The sequence below is a fragment of the Musa acuminata genome, unplaced genomic scaffold, assembly GCF_036884655.1.
Source record: "Musa acuminata AAA Group cultivar baxijiao unplaced genomic scaffold, Cavendish_Baxijiao_AAA HiC_scaffold_417, whole genome shotgun sequence".
NCBI lineage: Eukaryota > Viridiplantae > Streptophyta > Magnoliopsida > Zingiberales > Musaceae > Musa > Musa acuminata.
The window spans coordinates 808,238-821,947 of NW_027020665.1; the positions used below are offsets into that span (position 1 = coordinate 808,238).

The following is a 13,710-nucleotide window of genomic DNA, read 5'->3' on the forward strand; positions in this document are numbered from 1 at the left end:
GAGTCACTACTAAATCATTAGCCAGGAATTGCTTCCCTTGCCCACCGATAGTAGTGGAGTGGCCCAGTTTCATCTTTATTTGTAGCCTGAGGGGAGAGAGCTTCCCCAGTTACAGTTCTAAAGTAAGCTGCAGTTGGAGTTAAGTCTAGTGTTGTTGCGCGGGAAGGCATATCCTCTGAACCAGCAACTTCAGAAGCGGAAGAAAAGAAGGCAGATGGGGTGGGTTCATGCCCAGTTCTTGTTCTTAAGTATGGGAATGGATATGACCAGTGTATTTACTCGGTTCTCCACCAAGTGCTTAATGCTGAAATTAAGAATTGTTGACATAGGTATCGGAGCCAGAGCCACTAGTATTCGCCTGTCCGGGGTGTGTGAAGTTAGAAGTCCGTTGTTTGTTTAGTAGCAGTTGTGACAGTCCTGTGTTAGCCTGTCCGAGAGAGGAAATAGATAACATGCCCGGGGTAGTCAATTAGGGAGTATAAGTTTGAAAGTGGTAATGAAACTCCAAGGGAATAAGTAGCTTTGGGAGAATCTAGTACAGCTGGCAAGGAAGGGAATAAGTAGCTTTGGAAGAATCTCGTACAGCTGGCAAGTAAGGGTATAGCTAAGCATATTCCTCAATAAGAGGAAGAGGTAATACAAAGTAAGTTGGTAATAAATAGTTCTTAATATCATATAGAATCCGGATAGTAATTCTAAGAATTGATAGACTTATGTTTCAAATACACTATCACATCACTTATAGGGACAGGGACATAGGCACGGGAAGCCTCAGAAGGATAAGAGACTCAAGTTGAGTTGGCAGTTCGGGTCGGGTGCGAGTGAAAAGAGACTAGCCCTTATAGTAAGTGGAATAAGAAAGTATCGGCTTTGATGCGAGGTATCTTATCTAGCCTTGACTTAGAAATCCGCCTTCTTGACCTTAACCTTATTTGTAGTTACTTGGCCCGCATCTAGGCTTGTGTCATTCTTTGACTACCTTGTTGAAGTCTTGTGAGCACTTTCCACTTATGCTCTTTTCACCCCTTGCTTTAAGGCTTATACTTATTAGTAGAATTCTTTGTCGAGAGTGAAGAGTACATGGGCAAGTCCTGTGTTCGGGTGCATCTTTTATTGGCTTTCCCGAGTATATGAGTTTTCCCTCTCCCTCGTTGTTTTTAGTTCTTTTTCTTTTCATTTGAGCTTAGAAACATATACCTGAGAGTCCTTCTCATTGATTAGATTATTTACCACAGGCTAGTTCTCTTTCCGGGATTGATCAAACTTGCTTTCTATGAGACCGCTATCGCATTAACCACAAGGTTGAGTTGGTACTGTTTGAAGTAAAGTAAACCATATAATCGTGAATTACAACTAGCGTAACGAAACTACTGCGAACTACTGCGACACCTCAATTCTTTTTAGGGCTTACGGGCTGCTCTTCTCTGATTATGGTATAGCTAATGTAAACCCCAAAACGAAACTAATAGTAAGGAAGCGAAGCTTACGCGCAACGGGTAGATCCTCGCTACGTGTGGTTTCAATAGTGACCTCTATCTTAGGGTAGGTCAATTATGGACTTTTATTATCACTAGTTTCATTGGGCACATCCATCTCCTTATTATTCTTATTATCATTATTATATATCATTATTATATATCATTATTATATCTTATAGGCTCATTCATGTACAATCCATATTATCAATTAGGCTCATTCATGTACAATCCATATTATCAATTAGGCTCATTCATGTACAATCCATATTATCAATAAATCCGCACAGTTATCACAGTACTTAATTAACTTACACTCATGAAATTCCCCAATATAGTTTCTCCATCAAAGGGATCTCTTAGAATGTTGTGTGTGTGTATAATTGATAAATTGGTACTGTTTCAGCTTTCCTTTATAGCCTTTTCCCTTGTTTAAAGAGCTTGAATAGGATACACATTTCAAAGAAGGAGAGGGACCCTAATATGAATATGGAATTTCTTAATGACTATTGGCACGCGAACCCTTACCATTAGGAAGAGGTCAAGCAAGAAATCCGTTTAGTGTGTTAAGAAGTTCCTCAGTAATAATGGGTTTTTTCAGTGCAACGTTGTCCGTTCTATCTTTTGAGTGAAAGTGGTTGGTGTACGTACCAGTTCCGAGTTCACGTATTGGTAGTAGCGATATAAGCTCGAAGCGTATAAGAGGAGGTAGGCTCTGTTGGTGGAGTAGGTCTTCTAAGCAGTAGGCTCATTCTGCTAGGTAGTAGTGGATTTCTTGTTGAAATGAATGAAAGTACTAGAGGCATTAGTCAAAGAACTCAAGTAAGTAGCAGCAGCCTTGTTAGTAGTTCTATCAGGTTCGTTATCCGTGTGTAGATTCCCAGTTTGTAGTTGTTCCACCCATATTAGTAGTTAGCTAAGCCCTATTCATCTGTTTAGTCTTAGAGCTCCATATTAGTATTTGTTGGCTCCCCGTGGTATCCTTTCTTTTATTGGGCATGGTCAAAGATTGAATTCCTTGTTTGCTACTTTTATTCTAATTGACTACCCCGCCCTCCGATAACTATAATAGAGCTGTTGTGGATAAGTAGCCTCAAAAAGTCTTAGACACACCGTGTTGAGTTCTTATTATTACGTGCATCCACTCCGCAAATTCCGATACTCGTGGTTAATTACCCTAAACTAAACTAGCTGTGCATACTAGTAAGTCTGATACTTGAACGACTTTCACTCTTGATTCTTTGGATTCTTCTACCTATTTGGTTGATTCCTTTCTACATACTACCCGCCCTGCTACTTATTACGTATACTTATGTTATGAGTGAAATTCTGTGACTATAATACGAGTTGCTGCCTTAGGCCACTAAGATCAATTCTCATAGTAATAGTGGATTTCCAGTTGATAGTTCAAAAGCACTACCCCGGTGTAACATTCCTATTCTTATTGGCTTTATTCCTATTCTGATTAGTATTATGCACTAGGTGCTCGTACCACCAAGACACTACAACAAAGGCAACTGGAAGAATCCAAACCAATAATGAGGACTATCCCCGGGTACACTTACTTAATCTCCCTTGCCCATCTGTCCTCTGGCTACGAATACTTAGAATAGGGGTGACTCGGGTAGCCCATAGCTTTATTGCGAATACTTAGAATAGAGAATGGACTTAGCACCGGAGCAACTTGATCCATCGTTCCATTGAAAAGATCAAAAGTGTAGCGGTAGTGTGCTCCTTAACGGATTCTTTGGTTGGTGGTGACTATTTACTTATATTTCTCATATGGTATAGCGCATGCAAGCAGTTGAACCAAACTCATGTTAACAAGAAGAAACCTCCCGATGAAGAATTGACTTTATTAGTAACAGGCCATAGCTGGTGCTAACAGTACTTTAACTCGGCGCGGGGGACTTGGGAGCCAACTCTCGTTTATAGGCATGGCGACTGGGAACTCACTCTTTAGTTACTAGTTTTGATTCTTCTTTTGGGGTGGAAAACTTCCCTATTGCTCTCGATATCCTTACTTGTTAAATGGAGTCTTTCTCTCCGGGCTATGCGCCTGCCTTTAAGGCACTACCCATTTTGATTCTTTATCCAATGACCCCGGTCCTAAACTATGTCCCCTAAATACTGATTGTCGTCTGCATTGCCTTCTATCTAATTTCCTGACATATTATATAAGTAAACCAATTCTCGTTCCAGTTAATTAATTATTGTATTAGAATAAGAGAATGTTTGAACAAGCAAATTATGTAAAGGTATAGTGGTTTTGGAAGGTCAGTGGAGAGCCAGGATACTACTACCAGGATACTACTAATAAGAAGAAAGAACTTTTCACTACAGCGGTGGACCTAATCGTAATTGCTATTTCAAATAACTGTCTGTCCTGTCTGGGCGAGCTCTAATACTAATATCTTAAGGTATGGGACTAACCGTAATGACTTTGAAGAGTACTATTCCTTAGTCGAGTGAAACCTATACAATAGTCAGAATGGGCACCCACAGCCCCAGATTAACCTCTAAACTAGGAAAGTTATACAGAGGCGGCGGGGGTAATAAAGAATTCCAATAGCAATTATCAGAATGCTTTCCTTAGGTAGGGCGGAATCCAACTCGCGCCGATGAGAATGGATCTACTGGCTTTGATTCCTTATCGTGTAAGATTGACTTCACCTTGATATAAGCAATTCCACTAATAAGTAAGAGAATTCAACCAATGCCAAGAAGAACTCAACTTGATACCCGGATATCCACTACTCTATTATTGGTACGCCAATCCGAACTGTTATCCCGCCTTTTCCCGACCTCATATTCGTATTGAACTTAGTAGTCTGCCCCTACTTTCTCCTATCCTGTCCTGCCTTGCTTCAAATCTAATATATCTTACCATGAGGCTGACTAAGCTAACATTTTCCTATTCTAATTACCTTGTCTTGTATCCTTGCTTATAGACTTGTGAGTCCCCTACTGGCTTCTGCCGCTCTTAGGCTACTTATCTAAAATAGGTATTGACCTCAGTAGTAATAGCCTGTCCTTCCTATCTAATGACCTATTTTCCTTTTTCAACCCTCCCCTGCTGCCTTCGAGCCTATGAACCCGGATAACGACACGACACTAGAACCTTGCTCTACCTTATCAAAGGCTACCTCACCCGACAATAACTCCTACTGTGCCCTCCCATATCTAAGGCTGCCTCTCCTACCTTCCATTCTTTATTGAACCACTCCATTCTTACAGCGTTGTAATTGTATTAACAATAATGATTCTGTTTCCGGACACCTCCTCCTCATTCTGTATTTGGAAGTTGGGGTCCGCCTCTCTCGTAGCAGTTCCCAGTTGAAAGCTCATAAGCCAGAATTACCCCGTATTCCATTAATACTGATCTTATTGCTAATGCTTCTTTATATTCTTGTGCATCCTATTCCTTATGAGTTGGATTCCCGCTCGTACTGATCATCTGATCTAATCCCTAGTTTCCAGTTAAAGTCTCATTGACATTGGTTCGATTCTAATAGTGTTAATAACATAGTAGTAGGTTGAAAGCAGCAATACATAATGCAAGGAAGCGGTGATGGAACGAACCCACTCACTCCACTATTGCTTGTATCAATTGTATCAATAGAAGAAAAACCATACCAACTATATATTCTATTAGATTATTCTTTTATTGCTTGTATTATTGTATTAATAGAAAAACCGACTATTGACAGTAAAACCACCCTGACTATATTGATGTAACGAAGCTACCCCACTAGACTATTGATTTTGTATTAATACTAAGTATTTGCTTTCTGTAACTCCCGACTCGGATCCTGACTTATTAGTTTCAAAGTATTCCTTTCTACCACAAAACTGATACTTGTGACTGAGATGCCTATGCTCTAGCTGAGTTTATTAGCACAGTAGTGAAAACAGACTATACCTTACATAGCCCTGTCGCCCCTAACTCTAAGTATTGATATACTAACTTGAAGTCCTGTTTGTTAGCTAAAGTTTGACACTACGCTCTCCCATTACTACGTTTTCTCATTAAGATTTTTGAGTATGCCTTTACTGCCTGTCAGGATTACTTGACTTGCTTACTTTACTGACTCCAAGGCTACCTCTCCCCTTGCATCTAGTCTGTTATTCCTTATAGGCATTCTGCGTTTAAACGGTGACTTATCTAATATGGATTAGCGGTCTTAGAGCTCCATATTTGTGGGAGCACACTCGTTCCATTCAGAAATCTCCTACAGAAATTCCCTATGTCGATTTCCTAGTCATGAGTTTATTTATGACTTTTGAGTCGGATAGTAAGCCTAGTAGGCATGAGTGGCAGGGTTCAAGGCATGGATGGAATCTATCTGGACAACTATAGGAATTAGGACAGGAGTATAAGAAGGGGACAAATAAAAGTCAGGTTGACACAGCGCCAAAGAGGGGAAGTTTCAGAGTGAGGGGTGGTTGGTAGTTTGCAAGGCCCGCGGTATTGGAAGCTTGAAGGTCTTTAGTTTCAGGCTCACTTCTTAGTTTAGGTCTGTTAGTTACGTGCTCAATTCTGATAGTAGTAATGATAGTAGTTAGTTGGATAACTAAAAAAGCACTAGTTAAAGGATCCGAATCAGTGTATTTAAAGCATGTAAGTAAGCAATGGAAGCTAAGGTTTGATATCAATAGCGAAACGAAAGCCGAGGTGTTCCTATCCTATTATACTTAGTTGTATTGGTTTAAGGTATTGCTGGTTTAGTTAAGCCCTAGTTCTGAGTTGATTTCCTACTATTGATTAAAAGAATGAAATATCTTTAGAGATTGATTTCTTGTTGGGGACCCCGTAAAGTATTGAAGTAATAAAGAAATACTTAGAGTATTGTTGAAGTAATAAAGAAATACTTGGATAGAGTAGCGGCAGGGGCGTTCCCAGTTGCTAGTTAAGATCTTGTTATCCGAGGTTTTGTGCGATATATCAGCCTTATCAGTAGTAGATGCATTCTCGTATTTCCTTTATCTTGTATCAATATGATAATAAGTTGTTTAGTTCTTGCTCCCAGTGGTGTGTAAGGTTGAGAGCAAGCAAGGATCCTATGTCAATGTTAAAGAATCCGAGTTAAGATAGTGAACCTAGTTACCCGACGACACAGCCCCATTCTTATGAGTAGTGGTTAATCTTAGCTTAGTATCGGTAATGAAAGCCCTAGTTGATAGTTTCAATATAATAATGAGGGTTTTCCGTCTTAGTTCCCACCCAACGAGTTAAAGTATGCCATTCAGAGTTTAGGTCCTGGTTCAGATGGTAATACCGCTGAGTTGACTTCTGACTTCTGTATTTGATTCTCATAAGCGCTGGTTTACCTCTGCATTTTCGATTTGATTCTTGTTGGCGTTAGTTCCCGAAAACATAGACTGTAATAGAAAGAGTGGAGCGGTAGGGAGTTGATTATCAGAACGAATTCTCTGAATACCGATTTGGATACTTACTTGCATTATTGCTTCTGCGCTGTAGGCTTCTGCTCGTTAGCTACGCTTGTTAGTTGGTGTCGGCCCTATACGTGCTCTACTGCCTGTTAAAACATTCTCTTATATAATATAACATAGTATTTCAATAGGTAATTCTCTGATATAATAGCTTGGGAGCTAATTAGTAGGGCTTTTTCCTCTATACGATCAATGAGGCTTGGACTGCTGGGTAGTGATTCTGCCTTTTAATGCCGGGTGGAGTTCTGATATCAATGAGTCAAATTGCTCGTTGGCGAGGTAAGTCTAATAGGGAATCTGCTCTAGGGCATCATCAGACGACTTATAAGAAGAGGTGTGCAAACAAGTCTAAATAGATAATATGGTTACGATCCAGCAGCGCACCCAGCTACTAACTAGAAGATTGGAGCTACTCACTATAAGGCAGCAACTCTCAAGTCATAATGAAACCATAAAGTAACAATTCCACTCAGTAAGTCGTATTGGTCAAACCATCAAGTCAGGGTAGGATGCCAATGAAACCACCAAGTCAGCGCCAAGCAACTAAGAAAGAAGTCAGGATAACGGGACATTGAAGTTGGAAATACAGACGGTCACTACTGCTTCTCAGACGGAAACTAGTGCTAGAGCAAGAGTTGAACCAATACCGATAAGGCTTTGAACTCATAACTCAGAATAAGACTCAAAACTCGGAATTGACTACTACCCTAGTAGATTGAACTCGGTGTACGGATCCTATGTCTGATTGTTAGTCCGCTACTACCTGCAAAAAGTGTTTTATTGACTATAGTAGTACAACCTATACTAAATAATCAGAATACAAAATCACTTAGTATTAGCATAAGTTCAAGTCGAGCAAGTGAAGATCCGGATCATTAATGAAAGAATGGTAGCCCGCCCAGCCCAGTAGTTAGAACGAGAGAGGTGTTGTTTCAGATCTAGGTGTAGTAAAGGGAATGCAATTAACCAGTATAAGAGCAGCCAAGTAACGTATAGCCGCCAAACCTTACTTATTAGTTAATTGAACTCGACACCCCATTCATTATATTACTTTATCTTACAATAACGAATCGAACTCAAAACCATGAATTCAAGTAAGTACTATTAGTACTATTAGATCCCAACTACTATTGATCCCATATTGACATTAAGTCAACAACTAATAGATCCAAATCGATATTCCCTCCCTTCCGGTCTGCCACTACCTACCTCCAGCTCCAGCCTTGCTTTACTTACTTTACCTAAACTAATCCTATGAGAATTGGGCTCAGCCACAAAGGCACTAGACCGGCATCAACAGCCCGAGCCAACTCCTTTGATCGAACCCTTATTGACTTGACTTTCGCTCTGAAACAGAAAGTGTTACTTGTTAGTTAAGGAATCCGGAGCTATTAATACAGACGTTAACTAGTGCTTCTAGGGCTTGAAACTCTCAACTAAGGCTTGCGCTAGTGCTTATAAGGCTTACTCCCTATGTTCCTTTCTTACTAAAACTCCCCTGTCTTCAAAGCCAGGATACCCAGGCATAGGCCCTTTACTCATGAGTCTGGGGTGCAAATCCACCATTAAGCTACTGTGCCCTAACTACGTATTCCAGAACTCACTATGTATTCCAGAACTCACTATGTATTCCAGAACTCACTACCCAACCACAAACCGAGTTCTATGTCTCGCATACCAACCCTCAAGTGTGACTTACGACCCTAAAACTCCTGACTTGCATTCTTGTATCTGTCCCTTCCTCTCCTGCCTTCCATTCCGATACCCTGGGGACACCATAAGTTCTCTCTGATAACAAGACTTGAGTTACAAACAATAAGGATAGAACTACTCACTATAAGATTTCATTCAGTATAGCATGGGAATGAACTACAGAATGGAGTCTACTGGTCTCGAACGGACATACAGAGTTCCGGGAAGGGCAGCTTCTAGGTCAACAGCTAAAGAATAAAGGTATTGATAGTAAGCCATATAGTTTCACTACGGAATGCAAGTATTTATTGGAAGAATCCGAATACAGGGTAAAAGCTCAAGGGTTTGGTGCTATAGTTCAAGGTAGGGTAGTATAGGCTTTCAATGAGAAATCACAATTATAGGTATAGCTCGGTTAGGTTCTTTTTCAGAATCAAAGTAAGGAAGATCATACTAATAGGCAGGAAGGTCAGCTTCTAGTTTGATTAAAGTAATACTAATGTCAGTGGAAGTAATTCAGATGTTTTTTCTCGGTGTTAAAGAATAACAACCCGGGTGGGACAGTGAGAGTTGAAGTCAAGAGCATGGTTTAGCACATTAATTGAAGTCAAAAAGGAGTAATGACCCAAGAATTCATCATAAATATATGGTAATTAATAAGGCATTGAAGAATAAAAGAAGGGAAAGTCAGATCCGAGGTCAGTAAAGGAGGGCCCTTACCTTAACTCTAACATAGGCATTGGTGGAGAGCTAGCTACGAGAATCAAAGCAAGTCAAGCAAGACTATAAGCTCGGAGGGGAAGTTTTCAACAAAGAAGCTAGGATGTCAGGACCAAGTAAAGGCGATGTGGGCGTTACTTCCGATTTGGATTCCAGAGTGCCCTAGTTTTATAAGTAGGTAGGATCGACTTAGAGGTGAGGGGCAGCAATAAGGCTTGGTTTCTAGTTCCGGTATTGCTAGCCCAGAGGCCCTATTCTTAGAGTAACTAGTTAGATTTTCTCTTTACTGGCTCAATTCTGTATTTGGTAGCTCGATCCCCTACCCAGTTTTTCGAGTGGAAGACCTTTCCCTGCTCGTTAAGTCTTTCTTTAAGTGGAATTGAAGCTATGTCTCACTCCTATGGGTCTAAATCTTGTGTTTAAGCCAATATCTATAAATCGAGTGTTGCAAGACCAGGATCAGTGCTAAGATCATCTGCTGGAAAGGAACAGTAGGTGGTTGTCAAGATAAGAGATATATGATAGTCCTGCTCCTGTACTGGATCGGTCTTAAAGAAATAAGTATTAGTTGAGTCAGTAGTAACGGAGACAATAGAAGCTGTGTACTTTAGAGAGTCAGTAGTAACGGAGACAATAGAAGCTGTGTACTTTATAGAAAAGGGCAGAAGGAGAGGTCAGGCCGGGGAAGAACTAATTCCATGCTTTGAGGCGGGAAGTTAATCACCTGTTCCAGACTTACCGGTAGTGCACTAAAGAATGGAAGTCACTTAACACCGTCGGAATCACCGAAAACAGGACTTGCTAAGTAGAAGTAAGTACTAGAATGGGGTAAGATCTAGCACATCTAGTAGAGGACAAGTAAGTAGAAGCCTTAAAGCAAGGTCAGCAGTTAGAGCAGTGATAAAGTAAGCAGAAGCTAGATTTGCTATTAGCAGAGAAGAGCAGCCCTACCCCACAAAGTCAGTAAACAAAACAACCCCTAATAGACCTAACGAGTATGCAAACACGCCTTCCCTGATACCGAGTAAACACAGAATGTAACTAGAAACTCACAGACTTACCTAGGTACCATGGTTATAAAGCAAGATAGGTCTTTCCCCTCTATTTCGGCAGTCCGCAGTGAGCTTTGGAGGAAAGGGCAGCGTCAGCTGCGATGCCGAGTAGTTAATGGCTTAACCGAGTAGTCAAAATCCTATAGATGCAGAATATTGGTAATAGGTTGCTCCAGTGGCTTCAACTCTCTTCTTAAAGGCTGGAGTGGTAGGGAAGGAAATCAATATCAATGAATTCTATCTGTGCAAGTGTAATTGGAAGCGGGGAGTGCTGTCTCTTTCTTCTCTCTCCGATGACTACCTATTTCTTCCCTTGGCGAACACAGGTGTGATACTATTTACCGCAACTCAGCAGTTATAGTTTAGTCTACTTATTTACTTAAATCCGCTAGCAAGTTATGTCTTATGACCAGCTTCATTCTTCTACTCCCTCTATTCATTCTTAGTGTTATACTAGAGTCAACTCGCCTTTCTGACCCGACAGCTGAACTTGACTTCACTTTCTGACCGATACGAGTATAGTTGAACTTTGCCAATTACTTAAGGGCAACTGCTTCTAGAGTGTACTTTCCTCGAGCAGGCTATTCTTCTCTAAGGCTCCTATCTGGCAACAATGAACTGAATTCGGCTCCAAAACACATAACTCTACATAAATACATTAGAACTCTCCAACTTAGTCCTAATTTCGTCTGCCTTTCTTTGAGTTTTGAGTAACCGGTCCTGCTGGGGATTAAACTACTAATGAAGGGGATGAAACTACTTGTGGAATTCTGTTATGTTAATAGTTGTCATCAAGAGTTCAATCAATGGTTATCCCTTCCCTTTTGCGGTGGCCCTTATCTTAAGTCGGCCGAGCCAGTAGTTGGCAAGTAGGAAAGAGGTGAGCTAGGTAGTAGCTTGAAGCCCACTGATTCCCACTACAGATTCTCTGCTAGTCAGTAGTAAGCCCGAAGTAAGTAGTAAGCATCTAGGTCTCAGAAAGCACTTGTTGAAGACCTTGTTGCGAGGTCTAGGTCGACTTCCGTAGATACTATTTCCGTTCTTGTCTCGGTTCGGGGTGAACACTTCTTAGAGGTAGGTTCGGTTCGGGTAGTTAACTGACCTGGTGGGGTAAGCTTGTTTACATACTAGTTATTGTGGTTGACTTACTTGTGATCAATAGGAATCCGCTTCCTCTCCATCTATGGTTTACTTATAGCTTGCTGCCCTGAACCCTGCTTGAATGCCATCTTACCTACGCTTAACGTAAAGGAAACTGCATCAATGAGAACTTTAAGCAAACTAGCACATAAATGAGAACTTTAAGCAAACTAGCAACAGAACCTAGATTACAATCATATTCAACTCGGGGTTCTGACTATCCCTCTAACTGGACTACTAGAGTTTCTTTGGGTATTAGTGTTGCGGTTCATAACGTCGTTTCCTACTTTTTATTGATATTGGAAGATATGTGTTCTCAATGCAAGTTTCATAGTTTAGCTCGCCTTAGCGCCCCTAGAGCGGATATAGTGGATAGTGGAAGAGAGAATAAGCGTTAGCGGTTTGGGTGCACCTATGATAAAACAAGTGAATCTAAGAGGGCATTGCTAGCTTCGATAACTCATTGATTGAGGCATATAGTATAGGTTTGTTTTTCTTTACATTAGCAGAGTTGAACAGAGGCATAGGTGAAACGATTATAAAGATGAAGGAAAGCCTTATGAGCCCTTACTTATGAAGCGGAAGCAAGATCCCAATCAGAAGCTGCCTTTACCATTAATGAGAAAGTCAACTATACTAAAGAATGAGCTGTGCTTGTCAAGTCTCTAAGATAAGATCAGCAGTTGAGGTATAAAGTGTTTGTTGTCTACGATAGATAAGAAGAGGCTTAATAAATTTATTGAACTGGCAAAGAAACTAAAACATAACCTACTACTCCAGGCGAAAACAAGGTGCTGAAAGCCTTTTTTCCTGCAAGATTGTATTCTGAACAAGCAACGGGTAGATCTAAATCTTAAGAATTCACGTTAGCACAAGGTCCAACTCGCTCACTTACTACGCCTTTGCTTTACTTTAAGATCCGAGTAATGTATTCAGAATTGAGTGTGTACTTCTTATGTCATTTACAAGACTCAGTGCTAATGCGAGGTTCTGCCCACGTACGACACTAGAAATGCAGGGCTTACAGGAGTCAGGGGGTAAGATAACCTTACTTGCTCTACCGAAGGTGCCTTCACTGTTAAATCAATGAAATGCAGAACTTATCAAGTATAGAGGTAATGAAATGCAGAACTTCTCAAGTATAGAGGTCGGGCGCTAAGCACCAATAGATGGATTCAATGCATTCTTTTACTTGCGCTGTAGTGAGTGGCGTGGGTCTCATTCTTTTACTTGCGCTTACGTGAGTTACGTGGGTCTATTAGAAGTCAGTTCAATTCCATTATGAAAGCCACTAAGCATTCACCTATAAATAAGAACTCGGATATAGTGAGTGGTGCTAAAGAGTTGTGATCCTAAACCATGGACGCTCATATATAAGTTTGGCTTGGACCACCGTTTCAGAGTGGAGTGAGTTGTTGTTACTCTATAATATATAATGTGCGAGGGTGTTGTTACTCTATAAAATATCTAATGTGCGAGAGAGAGATTCATTAATGAAAGGTAGCTCAAGGCCATACTCCGCGTAAAGCCTTTAATTGAATCTAATCCGATCAGCTACTATATTGCTCGTATCTAAAGGTAAGTAGAAAGTGGTCCGATCAGCTACTATATTGCTCGTATCTAAAGGTAAGTGGAAAGTGGAAAGTATTGAGTCTTAGAAGGAAGCAGTCAGGACTAAGCGGTTCCATTCAATTCAAAGATTTAGAGTCAAAGGTAAACAAGTTGTTATGTCTTTACATACCTTATATTCTATACCATGTGCGTGCTCAAGAGGGGATTCCATTTCATTCATAACTTGAAGTAAGAGGTAAGCGTGGAATCAATCTGGGGGTTCAGTTCACGTAACTCCTAACAAACGCGCAACAGGGAGCAGGCTTTCTTTAGTTTTTAACAAAAAGAGGATTTGAGCTTTATTCAGTGTTTATTTACCTCTGAGTTTCATTACTTTCTCTTCTTTATAGCCTCTATTAACTGTATTCTGTATTTATTACTGTATTCTTTATAGCCTATTTGTTTTATCACTGATGCTAGGAGGAGCGTGTTGCCGGGGTGATTACGTGAAAGAATCAGATAGTTTACAAGAACTAGTAACAGGGCAAGACAAGGCGGCTATAAGGTTAAGGAAACAAAAGCAATGCTATTAGGTCTATATCCGGCGATCGCTGTCTTTCGAGTGC

General features: G+C 40.5%; 1 long non-coding RNA gene across 1 annotated transcript; it reads left to right on the forward strand.

Moving 5' to 3' along the window:
- The first annotated feature begins 12,141 nt into the window (after nucleotides 1-12,141).
- LOC135658844 (uncharacterized) lies at nucleotides 12,142-13,060 on the forward strand. The gene is made up of 2 exons (XR_010505623.1): nucleotides 12,142-12,648; nucleotides 12,681-13,060. It is a non-coding gene; the product is annotated as an uncharacterized LOC135658844 (long non-coding RNA).
- The last annotated feature ends 650 nt before the right edge of the window (nucleotides 13,061-13,710 follow it).